The sequence below is a fragment of the Hylaeus volcanicus genome, chromosome 6 (assembly GCF_026283585.1).
Source record: "Hylaeus volcanicus isolate JK05 chromosome 6, UHH_iyHylVolc1.0_haploid, whole genome shotgun sequence".
NCBI classification, from domain to species: domain Eukaryota; kingdom Metazoa; phylum Arthropoda; class Insecta; order Hymenoptera; family Colletidae; genus Hylaeus; species Hylaeus volcanicus.
In genome coordinates this window covers 18497313-18524910 of record NC_071981.1, presented here as the reverse complement: position 1 = coordinate 18524910, position 27598 = coordinate 18497313, and the positions used below count along the sequence as shown (strand labels likewise).

General features: G+C 45.1%; 1 protein-coding gene across 4 annotated transcripts in view; it reads right to left on the bottom strand.

Moving 5' to 3' along the window:
• Positions 1-27598, bottom strand: part of LOC128878993 (zinc finger homeobox protein 4) — a 303112-nt gene that overhangs the window by 219714 nt on the left and 55800 nt on the right. For 3 of the 4 annotated variants that reach the window (XM_054127744.1, XM_054127745.1, XM_054127746.1), the window contains one exon: positions 13527-13577. The gene's annotated coding sequence lies outside the window, so the exon portion shown is untranslated. Of the gene's footprint in view, positions 1-13526; positions 13578-21197; positions 21310-27598 lie in introns of those variants that run through there. The other variant, XM_054127747.1, reaches the window with a different exon arrangement.

Sequence of the window (27598 nt, the reverse complement as noted above, 5' to 3'; positions counted from 1 at the left end):
AGTTTCTCCCCTTTTTTATTTGTATTTCAGGTATGGTGTATTAACACGTCCCGAATCCTCGTGAAATATTAAACAAATATTCAATGATAAACGAGAACTAAAGCCTTTGAGAATTCATCAAAATTTCAGTGAACTCCATCCTAACGTATAACGAGGCGAAACGTACGAATAAAAACAAGGTAACGAGCAGCGTTACGAACAGACTCGAATCACGAGAAAGAATTTTTCAAACGTCATTCCGCTCGAGATTTGCATGCTCTCGCTTCGCGAGCCCTTATCCCTCGATTAGGTCGTATTTCTTTCAAGTGGAATTGGAATTTCGTATTTTCGGGGAAGGAACAACAGGCAGCGGGGTTTGCCGGGGGCTCGACGGCGTCCTCGTTACGCGAAAACGAGGGCGAAAGCGTTTCGAGGATTGCGATTCGATTGAAAATTTTCTCAGGTCCCGGGATCCTCTGGGTCGGATTGGTTGGCGCCAGTGGAAAGAAAGTTTTTCTCTAACGACCAAGCCGAAGTGGTTACCGTTAATTTGGCCCGCCCCCTCCCGCGACCCCGCCGCTTCTTCGCCGCGGTCCCCCTATCGTCTTTGCTCTCCTCTCCACTTACATTTTTCGTGCAACCGTCACTGTGTTTATAGGGTGACCCCGAAAAACAATGACGGGGCACGAGCGAGAGAAAGAGGAGGACTAAAATAGGAGAAAGGAGAACGGAGCGCCGAGGCGCTTAAAGATCGTTCACCAGCGACAGCGTCGAAGATTGACGCGTTCGATCGTGATCGATCGATATCCTCCGACACCCAAGGTTAAGCCTGATGTGCTTTGCATAACTGTCAAGTCTTGGCTTCGCGGCCAGAAGTTACGAAAGATATCGTCGTTCTTCGTTCTAGTAAACACGAAAGTAAGCGATACCCGTTGCTATCGTCGTTCCTGGCGCCATTAATATGGAATACGTGGAATAACGATGAATAATTTCTTCGGTTAATGCGACGCGTAACCTTAACGCGCGTACGATGGCTGGCACCAGAGGTGATTTTGGCTGTTGAACAATTTTTTCAAACTCGCGGTAGAAATTTCGAACGAAGCTCGAAAATTAGCGAGCGATATAGGTAATATAAGGTACAAAGTATGAGATGTTCCTATATTCATCTCGGACTTCTAGGTATCTTCGATAGTTTTCACTGATGTAAAAAGAAACTCGGGCTGATCTAATTTTCCATCACACCTCGAAAAATGCAGATTCAGATCTTGGGAAAGCGCGAGGCGAGGAAACGCAAAGGTCTAGGTGGTCGCGGCGAGATTCCACGTGCTTCTTTTTCGAGCACCGAGTATCGCTTTGCAGAAGCAGCCCGGATAGCCACAACTCTGCGGGAAGAAAGAAGCAGCGGAGTGTGAGGGTGGCTTCCAGAGAAAGATGGAGAACAACAGGGTGAAAGCTGCAAGTATAGTAGAGGAAGGGGTGGTGTGGGGGTGGCAATGCTCTCACATTCTTTTTGCCAAGCGAAACGTTGCCGGCGGAGGCAGCGAGAGCGTCGCCTATCGATTTTTACTTCTAATGAATTCAAGCTAAAAACCCTCTCCTTCGACCCCACACCCACGCTCCCCGAGGCCCTCTCTTTCTCTCTCGTACTTCGCCGCGACTGCTGCCACCGCTACCCTCGTGCTTAGCCACGCTTGCACCCTCTGTTCCATGAACCACGCCAATCACTGCGCGGCATAATTACACCGTCGAGCCTGGTGTGCGACTCCGGCGAAGTCGTGTTTCTTAGACCTCGTGCACCGCAGTAAGAAAGGAAAAAATAAAAAAATAAAAGAAACCAGGCAGTTTGGGGGTGGAGGAGGTGGGGAAACGTGCACGATGTCTGTCGCGGCTTAGACCGAGTTTTTGGCGAGTTAGAACGCCGCTCGAGGGCCTAGAGCACCGTGAACTTTGACTTTGGATTGTTTAGAGAGCATTCGAGCTTATCAAGTTCGTTCCCTGATGATCGTTTCTTTGCCGAAGGACCATTTTCAATTTTTGAAATTGAACGATGTTGAATTCATCGAGGATATCAATGGTCGACCCATAAATGGTAATTGGACGAAAATAATATTCCACATCACTTCACCTAGTTACAAATACAAAATGTTTGTAATCATTTCTGAACACTCGGCGTCAACGTCGCGCAATAATCGATACAGCAAAAACACAGGAAAATCTACGTAAACTCCGTTACTACGCACGCAGAATCGCAAAAGTGAAATAGTCATCGAGGGCACGCGAATTTTCCACGCGTGTCTCGAATATTTGCGGAGCAATAGAGTCCAACGACCATAAAACGAAGACTACAGGCCAAGTTCCTGCGACTTCTGTTTCAAGTAAAACCGCAGCGAATCGGGGACTGTGAAAATTTCACGGAATTACAAAACGAGGACGCGCGATGAAAACGGAACAGATAAATCATCCGGCCGCGAACGAGAGACAGTTTACTGACGAACGCAATCTGAATTCGTGCCAGTCCTTCCCCCCCACCCCTTTCCTGTTCGAAGCAATTACTGTATTAGAAATGACTTCGAATTTCCGCGGAACGTGTACGTGCACTTGAAATCCAACGCGTGTATGCACCGTTTGCATTGTGACGCGCCGGCATGCGGTGTAATCACTATGTTGATGCTCGCACAGGAATAGATTAGTAACTAGTTGCCAGATGCGCCGTTCCGCGCAAGCTCGTAAACGGAACCGCTGAATTCTTTCGCACTCCCGACTCCCATTCTTTCGTTATTCATATTTTGGCGACGACGAAGGCTGTATTTCGTAGAAATTATTTTTTTATTCTTTTATAATAATTTATTATTTCATTTGTCACACTATTCTGTGCAATTCAATAGGACGATGAAAAAGGTACAGGTTCGAGCGGAATTTCAGATGACTGAAAGTTAACTGCTCCCTCGATCCCTGATTTGTTTGAGTTAGGAGAACCGGTTGACTGTTGCGAGCAACCGTCATCCAGAATTAACACGGCCATTGCAATCGATCGGTGCTCGTCTCCTTGACCACCCCTTTGCCACGGAAAATAAAAACCCGGCTGAAGTTCGAGAATCGCCTCAGGGCGAGAATGGCGCATAATGCGAAACCGGTTTCGAAATTCATCCCTTAAGAAGCCGCTAACTCGTTCGAGTTACCGCGGCGCAATTATCGGCGAAACATCGAAATAGACTATAGGCGTATATATAAGGCGATGGCAAACCCTTTGGGACGGGGGAACGTTAATTGAAATGAAACCGTGCGAATGAAATATTCTATAGGGCGAACTTTCTGCTCGGCCTTCTTGCGCGAAGCCTCTCTCACGAGTCTTCGATGGGTTTATGCAAATCGAACGGCGTCTTGCAATAACGATCGTAGCTTCTTAAACATTGTAAACGGCAACTCTATTTCGAACCGAGTTTTGTTGACCGAAGAACGAGTTTGTTTTGCGGTGCGCACGGTTTGACACTGCCCAGACAATGTTTCCATCGAAAGAATTTTAAGAGAAACTTCGTATCGTTTTCGATGAAGTCGTTTATGCTTTTCTTAGTCGGGAATGTTGATAATAAAAGCTCACAGGCCGAAGTTAGATTCTTTTCGTATGAAACACTTCTGGAAATCGCTGCCCGTTCGATATGCAACTAGAAGAAGCTGTTTAAAATAATGAGACGAACAGAGGTTCGTTGATTAAGTATTATTATTATTTTTAATTTTCGTAACATTCTGAATAATACGGAAATTTATTGCGTTGACATCGAGTTTCAGTATTGAGCCTTCAGAAATAAACTCACGTTTGTTAATTCAGCGTTTCACGCGATACGCCTCGATGGCGCGAAATGAAAACGTTAGCAACAAATTGTTGTTATCGTGTCGCGGCGGGATGCTTATCAGTGATCTAATGCATGACCTCGCACAGCAGCACGCTCGAAACTTTGTAATTATTGTAATTATTGCCGTCAAACGTTGTAGCGTTGATCACGAATTACTCGCGGGATCAATTTCTGTGAATTTCCTCGACTTAACGAAACGCATCAAAATCTATATCGATTAACATAATCAACGGTAACTAACAATAACGTAGCTACATTTAAACTCTCTGAATCTTACATTTCAAGAATAATTTTTAATCGATTATTAAAGTTCATGTAATTTTATATTACAATTACATTTATTGTAGTCTACATAATACTCTAACCGTCAGAGACCGAATCGACCCCGTACTATTTCCACCGGTGAAACGTCGATGAAAGTGGACGTTGAGAACGGTATAATTAAAACTCTTTAATTGCAGCGAGAGAACATTTCGCTTTTATCGGAACGATGTCTGTCGATGGAATTAGATTTGATCCGGTGAACTCTGGAACTGCATTTCGATGAAACAACAAAACGTGTCTGAACAAATGAACGACTAACGAAGATTAAAAATTCAGGTTGACGTAGTCCTCTCGCCAATACTTATTGGCGATGATTAATAACCGGGTTAGCGACTCGATTCCTTTAATAATAGATTTTTACTTTCGAACACAGTCGAAGTACGTTTAGATTTCCACGAGTTATTACCGACAGTGCACCCTTCCGCCCCGAAGAACGCAGTTCTGTCGAACATTTACGTTTGACAAACGTTCGATGTTGAATAATCGATAAGGATCGTCCGGAAAGGAACGCAAGACGCGCGCGTTCACAAATCTTATAAATTCACAAGGGTACGGTGTCCCAGCCGCGGTGATATGCACACGTTAAGCGCGACGTCGAGTCGCCCGCGACTAATCGGATTTCCCAGCTCTGCCGGACAACGATGGCAGCGATAATGGAATTACCGTGGGGTCAGCACTTAATTACCACGATGTATAGTCCGATATACGGAACAACATTTCGTTCCCGGCGCTGCAAACATCGGCTAACCGTCGGGGACATTTTTAGACGTTCTAAGCCGATTCGTCGAAGAACCGAGTAACCCGGTTATGCCCATTCGCCTCGGGCTCGAGCCACTTGCGTTTCACCCGTTTCCTCCTCTTATGCTTTCCAACCCTCCCGTTGCTCGTGTTGTTTAATTCTGTGTCGCGAGTACCCCCTTCCAGGAACAGAATTCCATACGTCGAAGTCCGCCCAGGCGAACGAGCATGTTTAAGTAATTGCGACCGAGTGGACACCGGCCTGACTCTAATTCGACGATAGGACAAACGGAATTTCATCAATCTTATCAACTCTATTTCTCGATATCGAGAGGTTCCGGAAGGTTTAAGGGCTTAAGGGTGCGGTTGGATACGAAAGCCGAATGTGACCCTTAACTCCTTGCTTTACGATTTAATTTCCAATAACGCGTGCCATAAACGTTAAGGGGGTTGATCACGCGTTGGGACATTCACGTCTCTGATACGTTTTGTTGATGTTTGGCCGGGTAGACTTACGATGTCTCTGAGGCGTCATTGTAAGCTAAGGAGTTAACTCGTAAAATGATATTTTCAATTTAAAATTAATCTAGAAAGAGGCGCGATGGAAAGAATCGTGGCAACGACAAAAATATAACGTTTGATGCGCGAGTGTGTATGTACTGCAAGAGTTGATACGCTTCGCTAGAGTTTCTGACGTCCGATCATGGTAAGAGCTTTATCCGCTTTGTAACTACACAATACCTAAAAGGAGCGGGTTTCATTGTAGGCTGAACGGTCGATACCTCGCATAAAAATTGATTCGCGACGTTTGGAATATTTTAATCGTATAATATGAATTTGTATACCTCTCCTTTGTCTCCGTCTTACTTCGGTTTTGTAAAACTTGTCGAGAGAAAGAATGGGTTTGGGATGCTCGAAAGTAACGTAACTGCTACCTGACATCGATCGACGACCAACGTTGCGCTCCACCACACGTAAAACTGTAATTATTCGTTATACATCCTGGTGACAGTCGGTTGTCAGTTTGCGCGACGTCACGAACCTGTTACATTACTACGTAAATCGAACCACGTGAAACTGGTTGAAATTGGCCCTCGTGATCGATCCCGTGATCAGCACCGATCAACTTTCCTTTCCGTCGATGGACACTATGTAAACTCTTATTGACTTCAATTTACACGATCTTCCGGAGATTCGAGGAACATTGTCGTTCATCGATCAGGGCTGTATCATTGATACCTATTGAATACTAGTTCGGACTGGTTAGGACTGTATCGTCGATTGAATTCTACCTACGATGAAGGTAGGACGATCGACATCAATGTCGATATAATTCCATCCTAAGATGGCAGTCGGATTACACGGCGGCCCCTGTCTTCCGGGAAGGGCCAATCGATAGCCTCGTGGCTCGAACTGGCCCGTGTTTGCCCACCGATCGAATCCTTTACCGCCAGTTATCCACCTCGATGATACTTTCTTGCGTTGCGTTCGATAATTTCGCGAAATACGAAATTATGGATGATGATCCAGAATGGGATAGAGAGAATATTATTTTCCAAACACCTGCTATTGAAATACCTTCTTTTCATTTAGTAAATTACAATAAAATTGAAATCACCGAGTTGAACAGTGGACTGAAAATGTGACCTTGCTATTCGACCTGACGTGGTCATTATCCCCTGAAAGTAGGTGAAAGTCGATAGGCGATAGATCGCACGCCTTTCGCGGTATCCATGAGCGTGAGAAGCGTGATAATAATATCTGTTCACCGAAAGACACGTAATGTCAGTTTTCAGCGGACGCAATGACTACAACGTGTGGTCTCGCGAGGCACCCAATCTCCTTTCGATCCTCAGCTTAACTCGCTCGCATACGAGCTAAGGTTGATAGTGGCATGAGTCAACAAAAATAAAAAGTTGTACGTGACGATTCCACGCGAGGACCCCACACAGCCCACAAGTAACACCTACATTTACAAATACTTACTCGCTACTTTCTAATTTACTTTTTAACTTAAGATGGGACTCCTGACTACTGACTTTAGCGATAAACTCCTAAAGATCAACAATAATCCATATGGTCGAAAGTGGTATCCCCAAGAGATCACGCAGCGACGCGCGTCGATTTCGTTGCGTGTGCGTGTAATCACGTGATCGCGTAACCATAGGATAATAACAGTCGGCGCCGGTTCGTTACAAATTAATAATCGACCCCGTGGCGGGAGAGAGCGGGAAGGGAGGCGAGGGAAGGAGCAACCCAGCGTAGAGGAAGAGAGAGGTAACGTTTCCACCGGGGACCCTGTGATTTCCTAACTGATTTCACGGCGGAGTTGCCAGCCTTCTCGCACGTATTTCCACTCGCTCGCATTCTTTGTCACGAGACGCCGTGGCCCAATATGAGCGCGGATTTTCACGGTGGAATTTGCTGGCTTTTGTCTGTGCCGACGTGAGAAACATTATAAGAAAGAGGCACGATGGGGGCCCGCCCGATCGAACCGATCGAAAACGGTTCGAACGGTTCGCAAGGGCCCGACCGGAAGGTCGACACTCGATATTCTTGCCGATACACGGGGACGAATCTGGACCCCATCACCTGCCAACCTCTTTTGTAATCGTTCTCGTGCTCCTCTCGTGACCTCGACCTGGCTACGGAGATGTACGCCGGTGATGTAAGACCATCGCAAACGATTGTCTCGATGATCCTCCGCGATTTTTGAAGAATGGACGACCAAACTCTCTGCGACTCGATTCTTAGAATATAGTCTATAATTTCTAGACTTGGCATATGCATATGAACCACCACTCTTATATCTGTATGAGCACAAGAAATTCGATGAGTACGGTTATGGTAAAGTTGCTCAAAATATAAGGCAAGGGTGAAGGTGAACCGCGAAGGAAGATCTATCGATAGGGAAATATCATCGAAGGGAACGACACACTGTGTCGGACAGGGAGAAGGAAGCGCGACAAAGAGGACAATAGCGAAGAAAAATGACGAGTAGGGGAGGGTCGATGCATAGGGGATGCTGCACTCGAAAGCTGAAACCCTTAAGGAGATTGTTCTTCTTTTCATTGTTTGAAATGTGTCCACAGGCATGGAAGTCCTGGGTGGATGAAAATGAAAATAAGTCAAACCTCCGTGAAATTGCGTCTGTCATGGATATTGAAATTCTTTTATCGGGGATATACGATTAAGGGAACTTCTAACCGCGAGGTATGGTTATTGTCCACATTGGAAACGAAAAAAATGTGACTTTAAACGAAGGCATCGGTTAGATTTATTTCTACCATTTTACCTATTTACAGTTTCAAGGTATTAATTGGGAAACACCATTCGTATAAATGAAAAGAAATCGATAAATCCTTGATCAAACGATTTCAACGCTCATTAGGCAATTCTGTTTCTCCGACAAGGATGAGAAGCCTTAAAAGGGTGTAACGATGAATTGGCGCAACAAAAAGCAATTAGAGAACCACCTTGATTCGTACAAAAAAAAAAAAAGAAAGAACGACGCGGCGAGAAAAAGGTGAAGAGACTTCGCTTCGACGTTCTTAAGCCGAACTTTCCCGAACCTAGCCCTTGGAGTCTCTTAATTCGAGGATCAACGTGTCTGTTTTCGAAGACTAAGTGCGTGTAGGGGAAATTAGAGAGAGCCCTCTACACGACTCTGGTTTCCATTTTTGGCCAGACTCTTTTTTCACGTCATCAATAAATTTCGGTAGAAGAACGCTTTTGACTATCCTGAAATTTCTAAATCAAATAGCAACACACATAAGAACATTTATCGCCACGCACCTGCGTCTTCCATATTCCACGCACAGTTCCTCCTATCAGGAACCAATCGAGATCCGGAAGTTCATTGCGTTCGCGATTGCAGGTGCCTGTGGAAGAATTGAAAAAATTCACGAGCACCGTGCCAATCGCGTTCGATTCAGGAGGCTGGGGGCGGCAGAGGGTAGCATCCTCGCGCGTATGAAAATTCTCAGGTCGAGAACCTTGGCTGGTACGAGCCCAGGATCTTTCGAACCGACTCTCGATCTCGCGGAATCCTTCGCTCGATCCGAGCCGTTATCGAAGCTATCTAGGTTCGGTGAAATGATCGGCTCAGTGCCGTACAGCAATCGGATGACCCGCGGCCACGTACGCCGATAGATTTAAATTGCAAATCGATTTCGCTTCTTTGTAGTCAGCCACCTAGTGCGTGCCACCTATCCTCTATACGTGACGCGGAGGCTCGACATGCATCTAGCCTGTCCGCGCCACGCAGCATTCCCAGAAATAGTTTTAATCTCAGACGTGACGGAGATCCCCGTCGGCCAGCTGGCGGCCGGGAAAATCCATAAACTTCTGGTTCTCACCAGGGATCGATACGACCGATGAATGATTAATTCGATGCCATCGGCACCGCTGCGCTTTTTTGCGAAACACTGCCTCCCTGCTAAACGATTATCATTCGTTCTTGGAACGTTGGAACCAAATTCTCACGCTGTTCGTATTAGACGTAGGTGTGAGAGGATAGTTTGGGGTCATTTGTCCAAAATTCGATCAAATGAAATTCAATTCTTTCATATAAAATCCCTCAGTGACGGTAGAAAAACTTTATGAATGACTATAACGTCCTCTCTACTCTTATTGTTCCTCTAATCTTCCATACTTTTAAAACACATCGAAAACGTAAACATCAGAAATAGTGCTAGCTAAATAAATTTACATATTTCATCTACATACTCTGAACCAATATTTTTACGAAAGTAGCATAGGTGAAAGTCATCCACGAGCTTCATACATTGATGCATTAATCTCCATATAATTAAAGACATATTTGGTGCACCGCGCCGGATTGCAGAACATGTTGCTACAACTCTTTTTTATTTCTCCAGCATCCGACTATAAATTACAGGATAATAATCCGTAATAAGTGGTGTATACACAAAAATCAGTGTATCGATTTAATAACCATTAACAAGTGTAGTGTATTCTCCAAAGTTCCAAGCTTCTACTGTGGTATGCGCGATTAATATAAGTGGGTAAAACGTCTACAGAATTTCATTTTAAAGTCATCCAAAAATTGACGTCTCCTGTACAGAACGGCGTCCTTAATCGAAAGAGAGGAGTGCAGCAATGTATCGACACGTTAGTAAAATTCGTCGATACGCGTGTTTGCGTAACCTGTTCACACGAGCGTAACAAATTTCTTTGACAGCCGTGACAGAGACGTCGGTCGCGTAAAACATTAAACCACAACTAATCTGTCGGTAACACGATACAGGTTGAAAAAATTCAATTTCCATTTTCCGTGCTGATTTGCATGATAAGTACAATTTGTATGATAATTCAGCGTTAATAACGATTAAGATATGATATGCATAATGAGTCACAGTTCTCTCGAAACCCGTGCCCTCGCGCATTCCTCTCCTTCTTATTCGACTTTTTCGGTACGGCGAATCCGTTTTCGCTGTCAGGTATCGATGTTCGTGGATCTTTTGGAACCTGTGATCGTTTTGGAACGATTTCGCGTTCGATAATGAGTTCTTGCCGTGGATAATAATTACGTATCGAGGCGAAGAACGTAACAGTAATTATCGTTGCGGATGCCAGAATGCAAATTTTAAATGTTGCTCGTGGAGACTTGGACTAATTGCAAAAATTAGTTAGCTCCAACAATACCATCTAATAACGAGTCATCTACAGTTTTTGTACGCGAATATTTGGTTTAGATAGAAAATGTTACATTGCTGACGTGAACAGCTGCTGGATCGGGTGCTTAGAACTCATTCGCGCGATCATTAGAAATAAAGACAATAATAAAGATCAATGTGACTCGTCAAACTCCGGTTCTGCGACTGCAAATACCTCTAGAATTTAACGCTCGGTTTGCTGGTTTCCCAAATTGGCACACGATTTGTTCCCCTTTCTCCAACTTATCTACGTATTACACGAGCTTCTTAGGAATGATTCTCTCGTGGAGTTTATGTGAAACCTATTTGACCCAAGGATAACTTTGACTTCTGACTAAACTTTACTTGCGAGGTATTGCAAACATCTAAACGTATGTACTCGTAATTATTTTATCTGACAGTTAGTTCTTCCATAATTAAATGAAACGTACTCAAAATATAAACAAAATGAATCTACGCCAAGTTCGAAGCAGTTAAACGAAGTGGTGATAACGCTGATCTGCAATCCTGTTGAAACACCGTTTAAGAAGTCTTGAGAGAAGAACAACTTACATGGTTGATAATAAAATATCACAGGTTACTTCCATGTACCGTATGTTACTCCTTCATTAGCGTGACAATTATTATGCCTGCCCCATGTGAACTTAGCGCGTTCCTTTTTCATTATCGTCGGTTTCCAACTTTTAACGACCGCCCAAGCTCACGTTGATTACGTAAACTGGCTTTTTAACAAACAAAACCTGCGTTAATCACTGCATAATGGCGGATAATCGAGGCGCAATTAAAGCGTTTCAAGCGAACACGCGGTATAAATTAAGTGTACTGCATTTGGTTAAGAACATAATAGTCTTCCGTTTTTGTTCAGCGATACAACTCTCGTAAGAAATATGTAATCGATCTTTCATCTCAGATAGAGAATCCCATTTAAATAATGCAAATAAACATAAAAACTGTAATAATTCATCTCTGACCGACCAACACATTTTTCATCCAGTAAAAATGCATTTTAACAACAAGAGTGATGTACGATGTTTTTTTTAAGATAACGATCGTTGTGTATTTCTAGAAAAATAATTCTTATCATTTCCTACTTAAACGAGGACCGATATGATACGTACAGGTATTCAAAGAATAATAATTGGAAAAACACGATTCAAAAAAATCCGTTTGTAATTGATTTTAACGCGAGTAATTTAACCCAATGAGGACGGTGCTTTTTTTCTTTTTCTTTTTTTTTCTCAGTGTGTTAACATAGTTCGATTCTATTTTTGCATAATAGATTCACGAATGCTTCAATGAGAATAACAGATTAGGCGTGCCGATCGATATTATGTAAATAACCGTGAATAATAAAAATAACAAATTATTCAACTGACAATTAAATTGCCAGAATCCTGCTAGCTGAGAATTCGGATACAATATCGAATAAAATTCTTAATATTGACTGGCGGTAGTAATATCAGTCTTTAGAATTAATCTAAACTTAGGAGCCAATCAATTAATTTTTGGAGCATATCGATTATTCAGAACTGCACATCGACCTTTCGAAAGCTCGTTGGCTTCCAAAGGCTGCTGATCCTTCTCGATACCGAATCCTCGAAGAATTTTACCCAAGAATTTCGATTTTTGACGCGACGGGTAAGCCCGTTCATTGTCGAGCACGTCGAAAAGTGGAGGTGTGTGTATCGAGGGGCCCGCTTAACCGCGGGCCCAACAATGAAACCACGAGAAAAATGATCCTTGTCCGAGGAGACGCGGAGGCAGGCCCAATGGGTTTCTTCGCGCGGCGCTTAACGACGATTTCGATCGTTTACGACTTTAATAATTTAGGCGCGGCCCGGCTCGCGAAGCTCGACACGTTTTCGGTCGTAAACCGCGCGACTAAATCCGTATTTATGGGGAAGAAGAGGTAGTCCGGCAACCGTGGGCCTGTCTCCTTCATCCTTCGCGTCTCTCCTTCTCTCTCTCTCCAGCTGCGTCTTCAGCATTCGTCCCATTGCCCATCCGTTTCTCTGTTTCTCCCGCGAGAACCATGGGCGAGCCCAGCGTCTCGCGGGGAATCGATCCGATCGAGGAAGACAATGTTTGAAAATGTCCATTTTTAGTACTCGTTGGAAAAGACAAACTTTTACCGAAGATGCATTTGCACGGTGTTTTATTTATCTTTGTATTCGCACCGTTTGACAGGAACTCCTCGTCGTTCTGTAACCTCCGATGCGTATTTCTGCGACCACGGTGGGTGCTGGATGTGAAATAATTGTCGATCAATGTCCCTTCGAGCATACTTGATTAAACGTTTCGATCGACTGTGTTTCTGGTCCTACTCGGAGTGGGAATGTCGATTCTAATTCTACGTGTAAATTGGTTGAAAATTGTTTTGCCTAATACATTGAAGTTTAAGGGGTAACAGTTGTGTATATTTAGTTGCAAAACTTTGGTAACACGTGAATTATCTCAATCTGCTTAAAATCTCTTCTTTATACTTCAAGAATACATCGAGGAACTTAGAGTATAATCATTTTTATCACCTGAATATGTCGCCATTTATTCAAGAGAGTTATTCTTGAGCCTATTTGATTTCTTTTACTTCTAGTTAAATATATATATTCAAAAATATCAAGTATAGTATACCATACCAGGAAACCCGTGATATACAAATATAAAATATAAAATATAATTAACCGTTCCTACTTTCCATCAATTACCACAAGAAATCAGGTCATAATTTTCAGCGATGCGCAAGAAACAGCGTGGAACATTAAAAACGTTCGAAGCGCGACCATGATTATTTCCCTAGGAATCTAACGTTACCTCCCAACATTTATAACGGCATCGGCTCGTTAGTTAAATAGAAGTTCGGTCTCGGGATAGGTTGCAATAATATACGCGTATAATAAGGTCCCCCTCGGACGTGAGACATTTTATACGCTCTTTATATTCACTGTTCACGACTTACCGAGGACGCAGACAGCAGAACTCATCTACGCTCCTTCCGCTCCCTTATGTCCTGGAACAAAAAACATACGAACGACAGTCAGCACACGTGTGTGTACGTACGTGTGTATGTGTATATGAAGCATAACGAAGCCAGGCTGGGAAACGCTAATGCTCACATCGCGCAGGTGTGAATTCACGAACTGGATTATGATGCTCCGTGGCTCAAAGACGTCGCCAATCATACTCGAGATTATCACGCCAGATAAAAGCACGCGATTCAAAAATTATGCAAGGAAATTCTTGGGTTCGACCGAACGGGCATTTTCAGGCGATTTACTCGACGGGTTTTGAGATAGCCTCGGGCGGGCGTAAAGTTACGGTTCGTTTAGATAAAACCAAATGAAATTTGACTTAAATTAATTCATTGCTGGTAATAATTTCTGGGTGTCACTCTAACTTGAATGTGTGTTAATAAATGTTTCATTTAAAATATACAAGTAATTTAAATTATGTTCGTTTTTGTTTCGTTTAACTCTTTCCGGCCTGAATTATATTTTTTTCTCATACTAATGTAATTTAATTCTTAAGGTTAACTCGGACTAAAATTAGTATGGGAAAAATAAAAAAAAAAAGAATCCTAATAGTGTAGTTTTCGAGGAGAACTGGTCTTTCTAAGGTCTAATTTTTAAGTTTTGTCCTCAATTTTGAACGGCAGATCTGAAAGGTAAAGAATAGTGTACACTGAAATACACCAAGTAACCCAACGAATACAAATCGAGCACGGACGATAAATTGTCCGAAACCGGTGTGCTTTAAAAGCATCACGGTGGACAGGAGGTGGCGTCGAGTCGCTTTAAAAATTGAACGGACGACGGGAAACATCGGCGAACACGTGTAGTAATTAATAAAAGAAAATAGAAAACCGGTCCGGTTACCAACGGCTGTCGCTACAAGAATTCCAGAGCTGGAATTACCGAAAAACCCTTCGAGCGACCGTTTCCAGAACAATGTCCGTCGAGTAAAATATTTTCTGACAGGTACCCGACCGGTCTAAAAATGTGGCTAGCACTCGTTAATAATAGCTCAGCGCGACGAGGAGCCTGGTCGGGCATAAAACGACAATAATTATCGAGCTGTAAAGCCGATCGGAGCAAAGTATTTCGATCGTGGCCCGAGACGGATAACAAGATCGAACCTCGAGGCTGCCTTCCATGCCCACGGAGAGACATCGATGGTTATTATGAGCAACACCATGGGGACTCGTAATATAGCCCATGCTTTGCTGTAGGTCCACAGCTTCTCTCCGCACGCACACCAACCGCCGACACTCTCCTAACGGCTGTAAAAAATGATTCTCGCGGCGAAAGACATGTAAATTTATGAAGGCTCCGGGGCCCTGTGCCCCCCCCCCCCCCCCCGCTACTTCCCCTTCGGCGTTCGTGCCCCCGACACGGATGCATTGTTGCGCTAACAATTAATTAATGTCATTTTAATTGTACCTCCACGCTGGACCACCATCATCCCCCTTTCTTCTCGTTGTTATTCTATCCTTTGTCTTTGAGGGTTTCAGACAGCACGAAATTATGCTGATCAGAGTCGTACGCCTTTCTCGGTATCGTTACCATTTTTTTCATTTTTGGGATTTTCGAGTACCTGGCTCGGTAAATATTTGATGGACCGAGGAGCTTGGGCCTTCGCTTTGTTGGTCATTGTTTCGCGGCTTTGCGCGGACGACGCGGTATTGTCCACTTAATTGACGATTCTCTTTTTATTTAAGGGTCGAATGAATTATTCTGGAGTGTCGGCTATTTTTCGACGGTTGAAGTGTTCGGGATAGAGAACGAGCGTGGAATGAATTTGATAACGTATAGATTTCGATGTCTTTTCAATGGGGATTTCAAGGACCTACCTTCTGCCAAATATGGTATATAAATTAGCGACGACAACTCCGTCAGCACGCTAGGAATCTCGTCAGAGCTATTCAGTCGAAACGAGTGTTCAAGTTTGAACAAACTCGACTCGTCAAACTTCCCCAAATTTTTGCAAATACCACGAAAAATAAGAAAAGAGCGTATTCGGGCCAGCTGAACTCTGAAATTGACGAAAAGTTTATTCGACGATTTGACACCTGGAATGTGCACGCATTTCGGCGAATCGAATCAACGCGAGTACGATGAATCACCCGAGAATTCGTTACTCGTGCTGCTCGGTTATTTGCAAAATTGACAGATTTCAATCGTAATTATCTCAACCTTCCGACAGAGACCAGTTGGCTTCTTTTTAGAATCTACATATACGCGTGCGAAATTCGTCGTGGTTGGTGGTTAGAAAAAAAAGCAGAGGGGACACTCTATTTTTCACATAATAAATGCGTTTCGCGCGGGCGCGAATAAACGTTACCGAGGGAAACGTTTATTTTCGTCAATAGCAGGCGTCGGTCGTATGAAATTCGAAAAATTTCGCATAATGCTCTCACCGTACCCGGGCAACCAGTACTAAAAGAGATACGCGATCGTAACGTGAGACCGAGACGTGGGTGGTTCGTTGCACGGGAGAGCGTATAGGTAGTTATTTTTAATGTTGCCCCCGAGCGTGGCGAGAGAGAGGGAAAAAAAAAGACATGTTTATAATCGATACAGGTGCTACCGAAATTAATTCGACGGTCTTCGATCGTGCATGATAAAACTCGGGACGATTCGATGAGAAATTATTTCGTTAGCTTCAATTGGGGATGGGCGAAAGCCTCATCTAGATAAAGATCTACGGTAACTAATGGTAGATGCAAATTAGAACTCGAAATACGTAATGAAATTCACGTTGGACGAATATGAATACTCGTCGGAGACAAATCATTTCTCCATTCTGGTTTTTGACAGTAGGATTCGTATCTATGATTGGAAAATTAAACTGGTTATCTAGGCAAACTATTAAATTTTAGTCTCGACTCGAATCCAAGAGTCTTGATGCTTCGACCGCGACAGTACTCTCACTAAACAGGAAACTGTGCCACTCTTTCGTTTCGCATGAATACAAACGATCAAGAACACCAAGACCACGTGTTTCTTTTCACCAAAGTCCCTCCGATATTTCGTCGATATAGGAATATTTACTTGTGAAAAACGTACGTGCAGAGTGTAAGAAAGAATTTGACGAAAAGACGCTTCATTTTAGGATCATAGAGCAGAGAATCTCCTCGATCAATTGATTGTCCATGCACTCCATGCACAAAATTGCTATTCGATCAACATTCACACGTTTCGAGCTTGCGCGAAAAGAGACTCGAGTCGCTCCTTTCGAAACAATGTTTCCGAGTCAGCCCTGGCAAAGTAAAGTAATGCCGTGTCCAATAAAATGCCGCACGAGCGACATGTTAGTAGCAACGCTTTTATTACCGCCTTTACGATGCTTTTCGGGTCCTCCGACTGCTCGTCGTTGATCCAGGAATCACCGATCTCCGCATCGAAAAGTTTCGTTTCGGAATTTCGACGGTCCCCTGCGCTCACCTACTATCGGGCATATTTTATTTACGACGTTCTGCATTATCATCGGGGGCCGACGCACGCCATTGTGGGAGCTACGTGTGCGTTATTGCGAGAGGGCGGAGAGGGAGGGGGAGAGAAACACATAGAGAGAAATTTATGCGTGGGCGAAACGAGCAACCGAACCGCACAAACTGGACGTATCTCGCCTCGCCTCGAATTAATAAACAGCAACAAATGACCGCCTACGTCCGCCCCTTTCTCCGTCACCGATTTCATCGTTCTGGTAGTCGATCCGTAAAAGATCCCTTTCTCTCTTTCCCTCTCCCTTTCCCTCTTTCTCGACGCGCTATTTCTGTTTCACCCGCACGATCGCGCGCACGCATTACACCCAGCCTCCCTCTTTTTCCCGTCATCCTCGTTCCTTCCTCTTCATTCTCACTCCTGATCCAGCGACCGCCCGCGGTGTCCCTCCCGGAGGCTCATGGCTCCTCCGTGGATCATTTGCACGACGGTCGTTACCGATCTCCGCAACATCGCGCTCCCCGATTTTTCAAACCGGGCTTCGGACAAATTTTCTCCGAGATAGAGGCCGTATTCTTTCCGAGGACGTTCGGAGGGTTTATGGATCCTTCGGATAGATTCGGAGAAATGGGAGTGTTAAACGCTTGGACTGGGTTGGGAGACCATGAAGGACCTAGATCAGGGTTCCTCAACTTTGTTTTTGAAACTCCAAGCTCGGAACATGTAAACACGTTCGAGCCACGCTATCAGCCATGCCTCTTCCGAGCTGATTTATTATAATAGCAAGCAACGATTACATTTAATAACTTCTCCCAATAATTCACCAATCGTAGCCGACGAAACTCTCGAATATCCTTGCGAAATTACCGAGCAATTTTCGCTCATTAACCACGAAAGCTGCGCGCATCCCATCATTCCATATTAAGCTGGTTTCGTCGAAATTCAGCATCGAAGGGTAATCGCCTCGAGTCACTTCCCTTTGTGGGACAGAGGACGTGGGCACACGCACGGCACTGAATAATTAACTTCGCTTTGCCGGCGCCGGTTTTATCGTAATTATCGCGCGCGCAGCTCGTTGCCGCCAGTACCGGCGCGATCGATCGTAGATCGTGAAAATGATCGACGGTGCGCCGTTTCTGTGCCGCGCGCTCGCTACGGAAAATAAACGACTTGCCCCCGCGACGCTATTTAAAGCACCATGGAGCCATATATCGACGTGTTTCGACAACTTTTTGTTTCGTAAAAGAGACTAATGACTGCTCGCAACAATCGCGCGATCGACTCTTTGCGGGAATAGGGTTGGAGACTTGGAAAGACATTGCATCGAAAACGGTTGATAGTTTTGGTATCGACTAGATTTTCGGAATATTTCGAAAGGGGTATATTTAGAATTTTGCGAAGCGGGAATTATTCGAGATATTCGAGTCAAGTAAATCCATTTCTAAACAAATTTTATATCAGAATCCCCTTAAAATATCGCGTAGGCGAGTTTTTGCTTCGTACCTGAACAAAATGTTCAGATTGGTTCTGAAAAACGCCCTCGCTATCGTATCAAACAACCTCGATTCGCAGAAATACCTCGAGAAAAACAAGAGAATCGGGAGCAATAAAGTTCCCATCGCTCGTGGCGCCGTTCCCCGCATCAACAATTTCATTCCCACCCGTTGCACGAGAACGTCACATTTAGCTCTGGAAGAAATATCGCTTATTGAGATTTTTCACTCGTGAATTATCAACCCTGGCGCGATCGTCGCTCGATAGGCATCGCCAGCGTTATCCCAAAGTGCCAAGCAGAGAGATAGAAAGAGAGAGAGAGAGAAAAAAAAATAACAAAGATCACGGTTGGAATGTAAATATCGAGGAGCGCGATAAATAATTCCTCGTACGATCGATGCACAAACGGTCGTTAAAGCCGCGACAGACACTCCCGGTTTCGAGATTGAACATTGAATCGTGGAGTTGACGCTCGACACATCCGAAGACGATTCGTCTCCACCGCGACCTTCCACCTTCGCGCACTTTTTCACGTTCCAGGTGACGTTCGCTCGGCGCGAACGAGCCTGAGGTGCGGAGGTGGGATTACGGAATCGCCGCTAACATAACGACGGGCGTAGAGAACGGGCATGAGGACCAATTTGCATAGATAATTGCCACGGTGCGTCGTTAATAACTAATTAAAGGGAGAGATCCGGCTCGAAGCGGTACGCGTGGCGCAATCGTCGCGCCGTTCTAGGCGACTGTTAATTGATCGACGATTAATCACGGCTCCTTTATCACCTCTTCCTTATCGTTTTTACGTCCTCTCCACCTCCCGCCACTGCTGGCTGTACAATTACCGCCGAATCGACGCCCCGTCACGGAACGGCGTCTACAAAAATGCTTGATTAGAATTTGTTCTTCCGTGCCGCGGATCGAAACGCTTTCGAAAGTTCTAACAAGATTGATAGAATACGTCCCCCAACCCCTCCTCGCATCGTTGCTTGATTTCTGGCAGTCGACGTTGGCGGTTGATTCGAACGACGAATTAATAACTCCGCGCGAAACGTCGAGGCTGATCAATTTGTTCAACCCCCTTTGGTTTCCGATCTTATCCGCGGTTTCGTAACTCTATTGTAGCGGGACGGTTCGTTAGGACGTGGTAATTTATCGTTGTTGTAATTTAACCGTGACGGGCGATATTAATTTTCCAGAGTGATCGGGAAATGTGTCGTTTTCATTATTTCATGGCGGTCGCGCCTTTCTCGCGGGTTAAGTTTCTTTAATTTGTAGCGATGGTAATATTAATCATTTCGACTCGGTACTCGTCTTTCCTCGTCGAACATCACTCACAGTCTGGTTGAACTTTTTCAACGTTCAACTCATCGCCACGGTTTAAACTTATTCAGCGGAAATCATGCGATTTCAAAAAAATATACTGTTCTTACTAAAGAACGTTCGTATAATAGAACCTACCCGTAAAGAAGCTTCTACTTCTAAAGAACAATAGAGATCTAAAATTTCAATGTCGCGAGAGGTTTCGAAACGGAACCCGAAAACGTTAATGTCCCGCAACGAATCCACAAATCTCCCGCGAATCGTGCCAAACGGAGAGGCAATTAATCGTAATGAACTCCACAATAGCAGTTACGACACACGCGAAAGATTTACAGTCGCGCGTATCCAATAAATATCGATAATTGCTTCGCTAATTCCAAAAATTCCCGCGAAGAATTCGATGATTTATGTCGAGCTCGGGCTTTCAGGATTTTTATGACTCTCGCGAAGAGCGGTGTCTATAAAGCGATCAGGGCTCTCCGAGGCGTAGAATGTTTTCTTGTTAATGTGCTAGGAGCGCCGCAATGTCGCTGCAGCTGATGAGAGACTTATTAGTTCAAGGTTGCTAAGGTAATTCCGAGGCTGACTTCACGCCGCGTGCATCGTCGCTGTCGGGACATCAACTGCGTCTGGCGATCGAGTTACCGATATCTACTTAAAGCCGGAAACTCGATGATTAATGATCCGATAGATTGCACTAGTTTCATACGAGAGATTGCCGTAGTCCTATCTTATGAGGAACAAAAACTGAAATGCTGATCCATGAAAGGGATGGTGAATCGGTATTGACGTTAATTGGAAGCAACAATTACTGGTCAAGATTTTGTTCATTATTTTCCATTTCGAAAATTCTACTTCACGATTCATTGAGGAGGTATTGCCACTCCTAGAAACGTTATCGAAATAAAAGAATAGATACGCTATTGGCATCACTCATTGTTAGACTACATTTCTGCTATATTTTAATTAAAAATATTCTGATGTAACAAACCAATCACTGAATTCATCGCGCAGCAGGTTGGAAGAATAGAAACACGCACTCGACACAACGTAAACATGGATTCTGTACTTCAGCTTAGAGAACAGAATGACTAATAGAATGAAAATGGATCGGAGAAAGGTAGACCATTTTTCTATACCCATCGCTATTAAACGGAGCCACAAAGAAACTAACCTACACCCTGTACATAGTAAATTTTAAGGCACCTTACGATCGGTAGACTCTTTCTTTTCGATCTGGCCTGACCCAAACACCCCGAAACAGTCCTACCACCTCGAAACACTGAATCCGTTGCGCGGCGGCTAGGAACTTGGTCACTTTGCACGAGGTAAACTTAGATTCGCGTTGTTAGGGTGAATCTTTCGGTGCTTACTGTTGCTCGTGGACGGCATCCGAATCGTTCCTCTTGCCGAGCAGTTCCAGACGATGGCCAGATCGTCCCTGGCGATCCTCGCTTAACCGAGAAAGCACGTTATCACTGAAAGCGTCCAAGGCCGCCGCGGGCGCGCTTCACGCGAAAAGAAACGGCATGGTCAGCGTCGGTGAAGGTATCAGAAATCGAGAAGATCGGCGTAAAAAATCGAGCGAAAGACGAACGACCGGGGGTGGCGCTGCCATCGACGGCGACGACGGCGGCGACGACGACGACGACGAGAGGCGTCTCTCGCGCGAGACACACACGTGGTGGGGGCGTCTGCGGCCGCTACGGCAGAACTAAGGGGTTGTTTGCCCCGTTGGGGGGTCTCGAACGGCTCCGTCACCCCACCAGCCTTGCTATTTTGCATAGGGCCTGCGCGTCGAAGGCGGCACACCACGCCACCCACCCTCTTATTCCGACCTGCAGCGACGCTCCATCTCCTCGACGAGCCCCTCTCCTCGTACCCCCCCTAGGCCCCCCTTTCGCGCGGGGGCCACACTTCGATTTGTCGAATCCGCGTTTCGCGGCTCCCTAGCCACCCTCGCGATGGAGAGAGAGAGAGAGAGTCTGCATTCGTCCTTCATCCTCGTACCGACTATCCCGCTCCCTCTCGCCCTCGATCTCCTCTCGTCGTCCTCCTCTCTTTTTCTCCCACGCTTTTTTCATCCCCCTCGATCCCTCTGTCTCGTATCGCCCGGGACGCCACTCGTATTTCTGTCCCTCTTCGGCCGGATCCGTTCTGGATGTGCTCTCGAGCTTCTTATTTATCTCGTTGCGCCGGCACAAGCTCGTCTACGGTCATTTCCACTATGGAAACGAAGATCGAGCCGAGGAAATCTTTGACCTCGAGGATTCCCCGGCCCCGCGGTGAGCGGCGGCTCGTAAATTGGAGATTGTGAGGTCATTACTTCCCGCAGGGAACATCTGTTAAGATCGCGTCCGGTGGGGTGGGTGTTTGTCTTGCGAATATGAGATTAAGTACGGAGGGACTCTCTCGCGGCAGTGGAATATCGAAACAGGCGATAGCTCCTAATGGGATGGAAAGCAATGAATAGAAAATGAGGACCGCTGTTTGTGTTTTCGCTCGCTATTTAATTATCGCCCGGGAAACCGAACGCGAAAGACGCCTTCGACGACGCCACGGTCGAGGGTGTAGTTCGAGAGGTCAGATCGAAACTGCAGACAGGAATTTTTAACGAGTTCATGAAAATTGTATCGATTGTATCTGAGAAGTTTATTTGCGAGTTTCAGTCCGGCTAAAACCACCCTCTACGAATTGTGCTTCATTTCCAATAATTTTATTTAGAATATGCTCTTAATATTTATCCAAGTTAATAATAAGAAATTTCACCCGGAGACCGCGCAAACACAGCACATGTAAGATAAGAATGCTTGAAAAACCCGCTTCGCCCTAGGGTGACGCCTAAAGTGGATAGACCAGTCAAAGCGGGTAGAGTCTTGAACATCGTACAACTGAAATTAATAGTCAGTGAAATTGTTGCCTGCGAACTATAACAAGGTGGTTGAAATACGAGGTCTCGGTTTTATATTTGAAGCCTGACGAATTTACGAGGATCGGACTTCGCGAACCCATTGTTGGCAGTCGTTACGTTGGATTCAATCCTTAGGGGATCCACGTAAGCCCAACGCACAGCAAGTGTTTTATTTTGTATTTCTTGTTCATCCGTAAGAAACATTCGAGGCCTCGAGTTATAATTTAGGAACATCGAACCTACAATTTAATTGAGACAAATATCTTCGATAGATACTTATGTGAATGACTGTATATGCCCTTCCTCAAGACCAAACAAAAAAAAGAAAACTTTTTATCCAGTATGTAACACGTAACTCAACAAGTTTAATAAGATCCCCGAGGTGGCAGCTCGCGAGTGTCGTGGATGAGTCCAAACGATCAGGGGAGGAGAAATTTTCGCGTGGAATTGTATAAAATACACGCGTCGTCAAAGAGTATTCAAATCGGATGGAAATCCTCGAGCAGGGGGACTCTTAATTCATTCGAGTTGGCGAGGAGTTTCTCGGGTCGGATGCAAGCTCGCGAGACCACAGGAAGGCCAATCAACGGCGACGGTTCCCTTTCCAGCAGCGGGGCAAAGGGTTGCGGATTCAAGGGTTGGCTGAAAGCTAGTTAACGCCTCCGCGTAATTAAGCAAAGCAAAGTGCGTGGTGTACCCACGGAGAAAGGTCCACGCTCCACCCAGGCTCCGACGAGTGAGGACGAGAGCGGTTGAACCCTCTCCGTAGAGAGGGCGACAGGCCCGGCCTCATTGGAGGTGGATTGGTTAGCGCATGTATAATTAGCGCGAACAGACAGGAGGGTGCGGAAGCAGAGGGGAGCGAGAGAGGACACGACGGAGGAGGAGAGAAACAGAGAGTTCCCGGTGGAGGACAGGGTGGAGCTACCCTGTCGGCGCATGTGCCAGCATCCCTTGGAACCGGAGATATAATGTATTCATAACGTAGCTGCTAGACGTTCTGCCCCCTCTCCTCGTCAGTTTCAACCCTCTGTCCAGCGAAAACCATTCCCGATTCACCGTCGTGCGGCATTCCTGGCTGACGGTCGATTAATTGGTGGATTCTAAGAACGCGTGGCGTCCGGAAAGGTCTTAGACGATATTCGATTCCGGGAAATTCCGGCGTAATTGAATAGGCCGGAGATTGGAACGTTGATTGCACCTGGCTCGCGCACCTGTTAAAAACCTTCGGATGCTCGAAATAACTTGGGTAATTTGTTTGCAGGTCTGCGCATTCTTTTGGCTCGATACTCTGCTTCGTCCGATATTCGAGCTGCACCTGAGATTAACCCTCGAACTCGATGTAGGTACATGTCACATATTCACATAATCTATCGACTAATAATTCTCTATTTACTCGAAGGGCCTGTTTCCAGGAAAATTTATTCCATGGGCAACCCACGAAACTTTCCTCCCGCGTATGCAAACTGTCGGCCTAACAAGCGGATATACAGCATGCGGCTAAAGGACCGATAAACCTGGCCCTTATCCAGGTAAACGTGACAGGATCGTCGCCCCCGTAAGAGAGTATCGTGTATCGAAGGAAGAAAGAACGACCCTCGAACGTGTGCCGTGTATTTTGGTCCGGATCCTAGATAACCCGGTGTGCTTTTCCGGATGCTTGAACACGACACATGTCCCAGACCGTCCAGGCTTTTCCCTCCTCATCCATGGAGCGAGGGTTAACGAACACTAAGGGGGGTTGGTCGTCGCGTGGGCGTCGGGAAGCAAAGGGAGACGAAGGTTTTGCGGTTTCACCCCCGAGGACACGGTGTCATCAAGCGCAATTAGGGATGAGTCTTGGTCATCAACACGTGTACCAAGCTTTCTTCCTCGATGAGAGTGTGGCCTCTCCGTGCACTAGTCGCGCGAGCCCTCTCCTCGCGAACTACTTTCTCCTATCGCATTATTTCTTTCCTTAATTTCGTTTCGTTCCCCCCCGTGACGCCGCGCGAACCTGATCTCTTTTCTCGCTCCCGTCGATTCTCGTTCGTCTTTCCCCGTGAACCTTGTTGCAGGCTCGACTACGCCTGTGCGCGATTACTCCCGTTATACGCCTTTGACGCAATTATACCGTGGCCCTTATGACGTCTCGTTAACTCCGCCAACCCCCTGGAGGGACGCTGCATTACCGCTGCGCCATCACGCCGGAAACCACGCTGCTACGTCCTGATGGAAGCCCCGAGTAACGCTTCGAAATTAAGAAATACATTATTTACAACATTCTCCTCGAACGGAGCATGCGATGCCTCGTTCTGGGCTGATTTCGAGAAACGAAACGGGCGCTCTGATCCATTTTCGACAAACGGTATTTTCATGTTCGTCGATGTTGTTATTGTTTGACAAATTTTAAGTATTTATATCTTGCATTTGTTATATAGATATCTACATGACTTCGTCTATTATTTTTAATTGTTTATTACGCGCGGAACCATGACTCAGGCGTGACGTTCCAATTTAGTGCACACACGAACGCTGAAATTACCCAAATTGTTTATGGTAAATTCGACTAATAGCACCGATAAAAGGACTGCGCACGGGTAATCAGCGAAATGGACGGGAGGGAAGTAATTGGTTGACTCGGTTTCGTCGAACAAATTGATCTCGGTAGGCAGAAATTTGCAGTAAGATGCGTGATAAACAAGTCCACGCCGTTTCTATTGTTCCGTGAAAAGCGTCGTTGCGCCGTACGTACGTACGATTACAAACGCAGATAGCGATAATAGCACCCGCAACCGTGACATGCTACACTGCAACAATTTCCTGCAGTACGGGTATTTACCGCAATAGAAGGGTAACTAGAATACGAGAAGCACGGCTTGTAGCACTACCGATTGCGTTCAGAATTTATCAGCTCGATCGATGCTGCCTTGGTCATCGATCGATTACGATATCAATTAATCTCTTAATTTGTCTTTAACCGTTGGAAGCCTGATTTTCCAAATTAAATTTAAAAAAACCTCGATGTATTTACTATTTGAACAATTTTGATTTGAAACTTGGAGCATTTAATTCTCCTTTTCCAGGCTTCGAGTAAACGATTTTCGTGAATCCAATAATATGTTGTTTAGATTGAACGAAAGTCACATCATCATTGATGACCTTGATGATCCGTTAAGGACGTGTATTTAAATATTGAGTTGGTTGGTACACTCTTCTGGTCTGCTTCGGAGGAGCAACGTACTTTACAGTTTGAAATATGCAAGAACCGTACGGAGTTACATTATAGTGGAACTTGGAAAACGTAGCGCAACCCATACTTACTCGAAGGAAGGCAGTAATTGCTTGCTTGAAAATTTAATCATCTATTTTATCGGCGAAGCGATAGTTCACTTTGGAATATTTTCTATAGCGAGCCGTTCGTAATAAGTACTTTTTTGTTACGCCCAAGCGTACAAAGGGTAACAGGGAGTCCGATTTTGAAGATTTTTAAGTATCCGATATTGCTACTGTCGGTAGTTTCATTCAAACTTTATTCAATCGAGCCAGTCTATATTATAGGTACAGCTTTTTATGAGGATTTAAATCTTGAATAGTTCTAAATTTATATAATTTACCATTTTCAAAGATATAAGAACCCTTCGGATCATTTTCTTTAATTTGAAATATTCAAACTTCTCTGTTTCCCATTCTCTGTCACCGTTTCGTATAAAAATCATCAACCATCCCTTATTTGCCGCCATATCGCGCGCGAGTGTTTCCTCTGCTTTCCGAATGAATTTAATTACTTGCCTGATTGCCTGTCCGTGGTGTCGAATGTTGGTTATAAAATCGCAAAAATTAATAACTCCCACCCACGTTATCCCCGGAGACGTAATAAGCCGCGAGTTTAACCCTGGGCACGGATCAACCCCCAGGTTACACGGATGTGGAATACGCTTGAGCTTAGACGACCGTGTGTTTGCGCTCTCAGGGTGGCAAAGAGATCGCTGGCCATGGCTAGATGTTTTTAATAAGCGGTCGACCTGAGGTTCGCGCTAGATATTACCCCGACAGTCGACGCGTTGCACCCCCGCAACACCTGTTCAGGGTGTTCTTCCATCTTGATGACGGTCGAGACGCGGACGGCCGCTAAGGGAGACCGTAAGGTGGTGCTCTACGTACAGCATACTCTCTAATTAACTCACACCCACCTGGCCAAAGTGCACGGTGTCCCTCATCTAGACCAGACGAGGTTCATGAACGCAACAGCGAACTACCCGGCACCGTGGGGGTAACTCGACTTTCTACGGTCGATGCACCGGCCAGGGGTAATAATCCGAGGAAAATTTCATTATACCGTCGCTAATAATTCAACGGACGAGTTTATAACGTCGGGAAAGAGTTATAAAGTCGGGTGCTTATGCTCGAATCGCCCCGCGATACCTATTCTAGGCTTACCGTTCCTCCAGGCTTCGGACGATCGAGGGAAATGCGACCGACCTTGACGGAGTTTCTGCTTTGGACGAATTTAACATGGCTGGTGATGAAACCGGTAGTGGAAAGTGAATAAATTCCAAGTGTATGTAAAATAAAGTCGCATAGGTGACCTTAACCCTATTCGCCAAGCTAGTCTATCGAAAGGAAGCGAATGGAAGTACTCACGATTTGTGTGTAGAAAGAAACTGCAGAAGATGGACGAATAGTTCGACAATGTCGTAAATTATATTCCGATAATATTTTCTGAATTAAGATCCTTGATTCGTTTCATGATTCCTCCCCTAAGGAATACGATGTTTGCCATTAATGGCACGTTTGTCAGGAATTATTTGACTTGAACTTCAATTACCGAACACTTACGTACGATTAATAAACATTAGCAACGACACACTACAGAAGAAATAA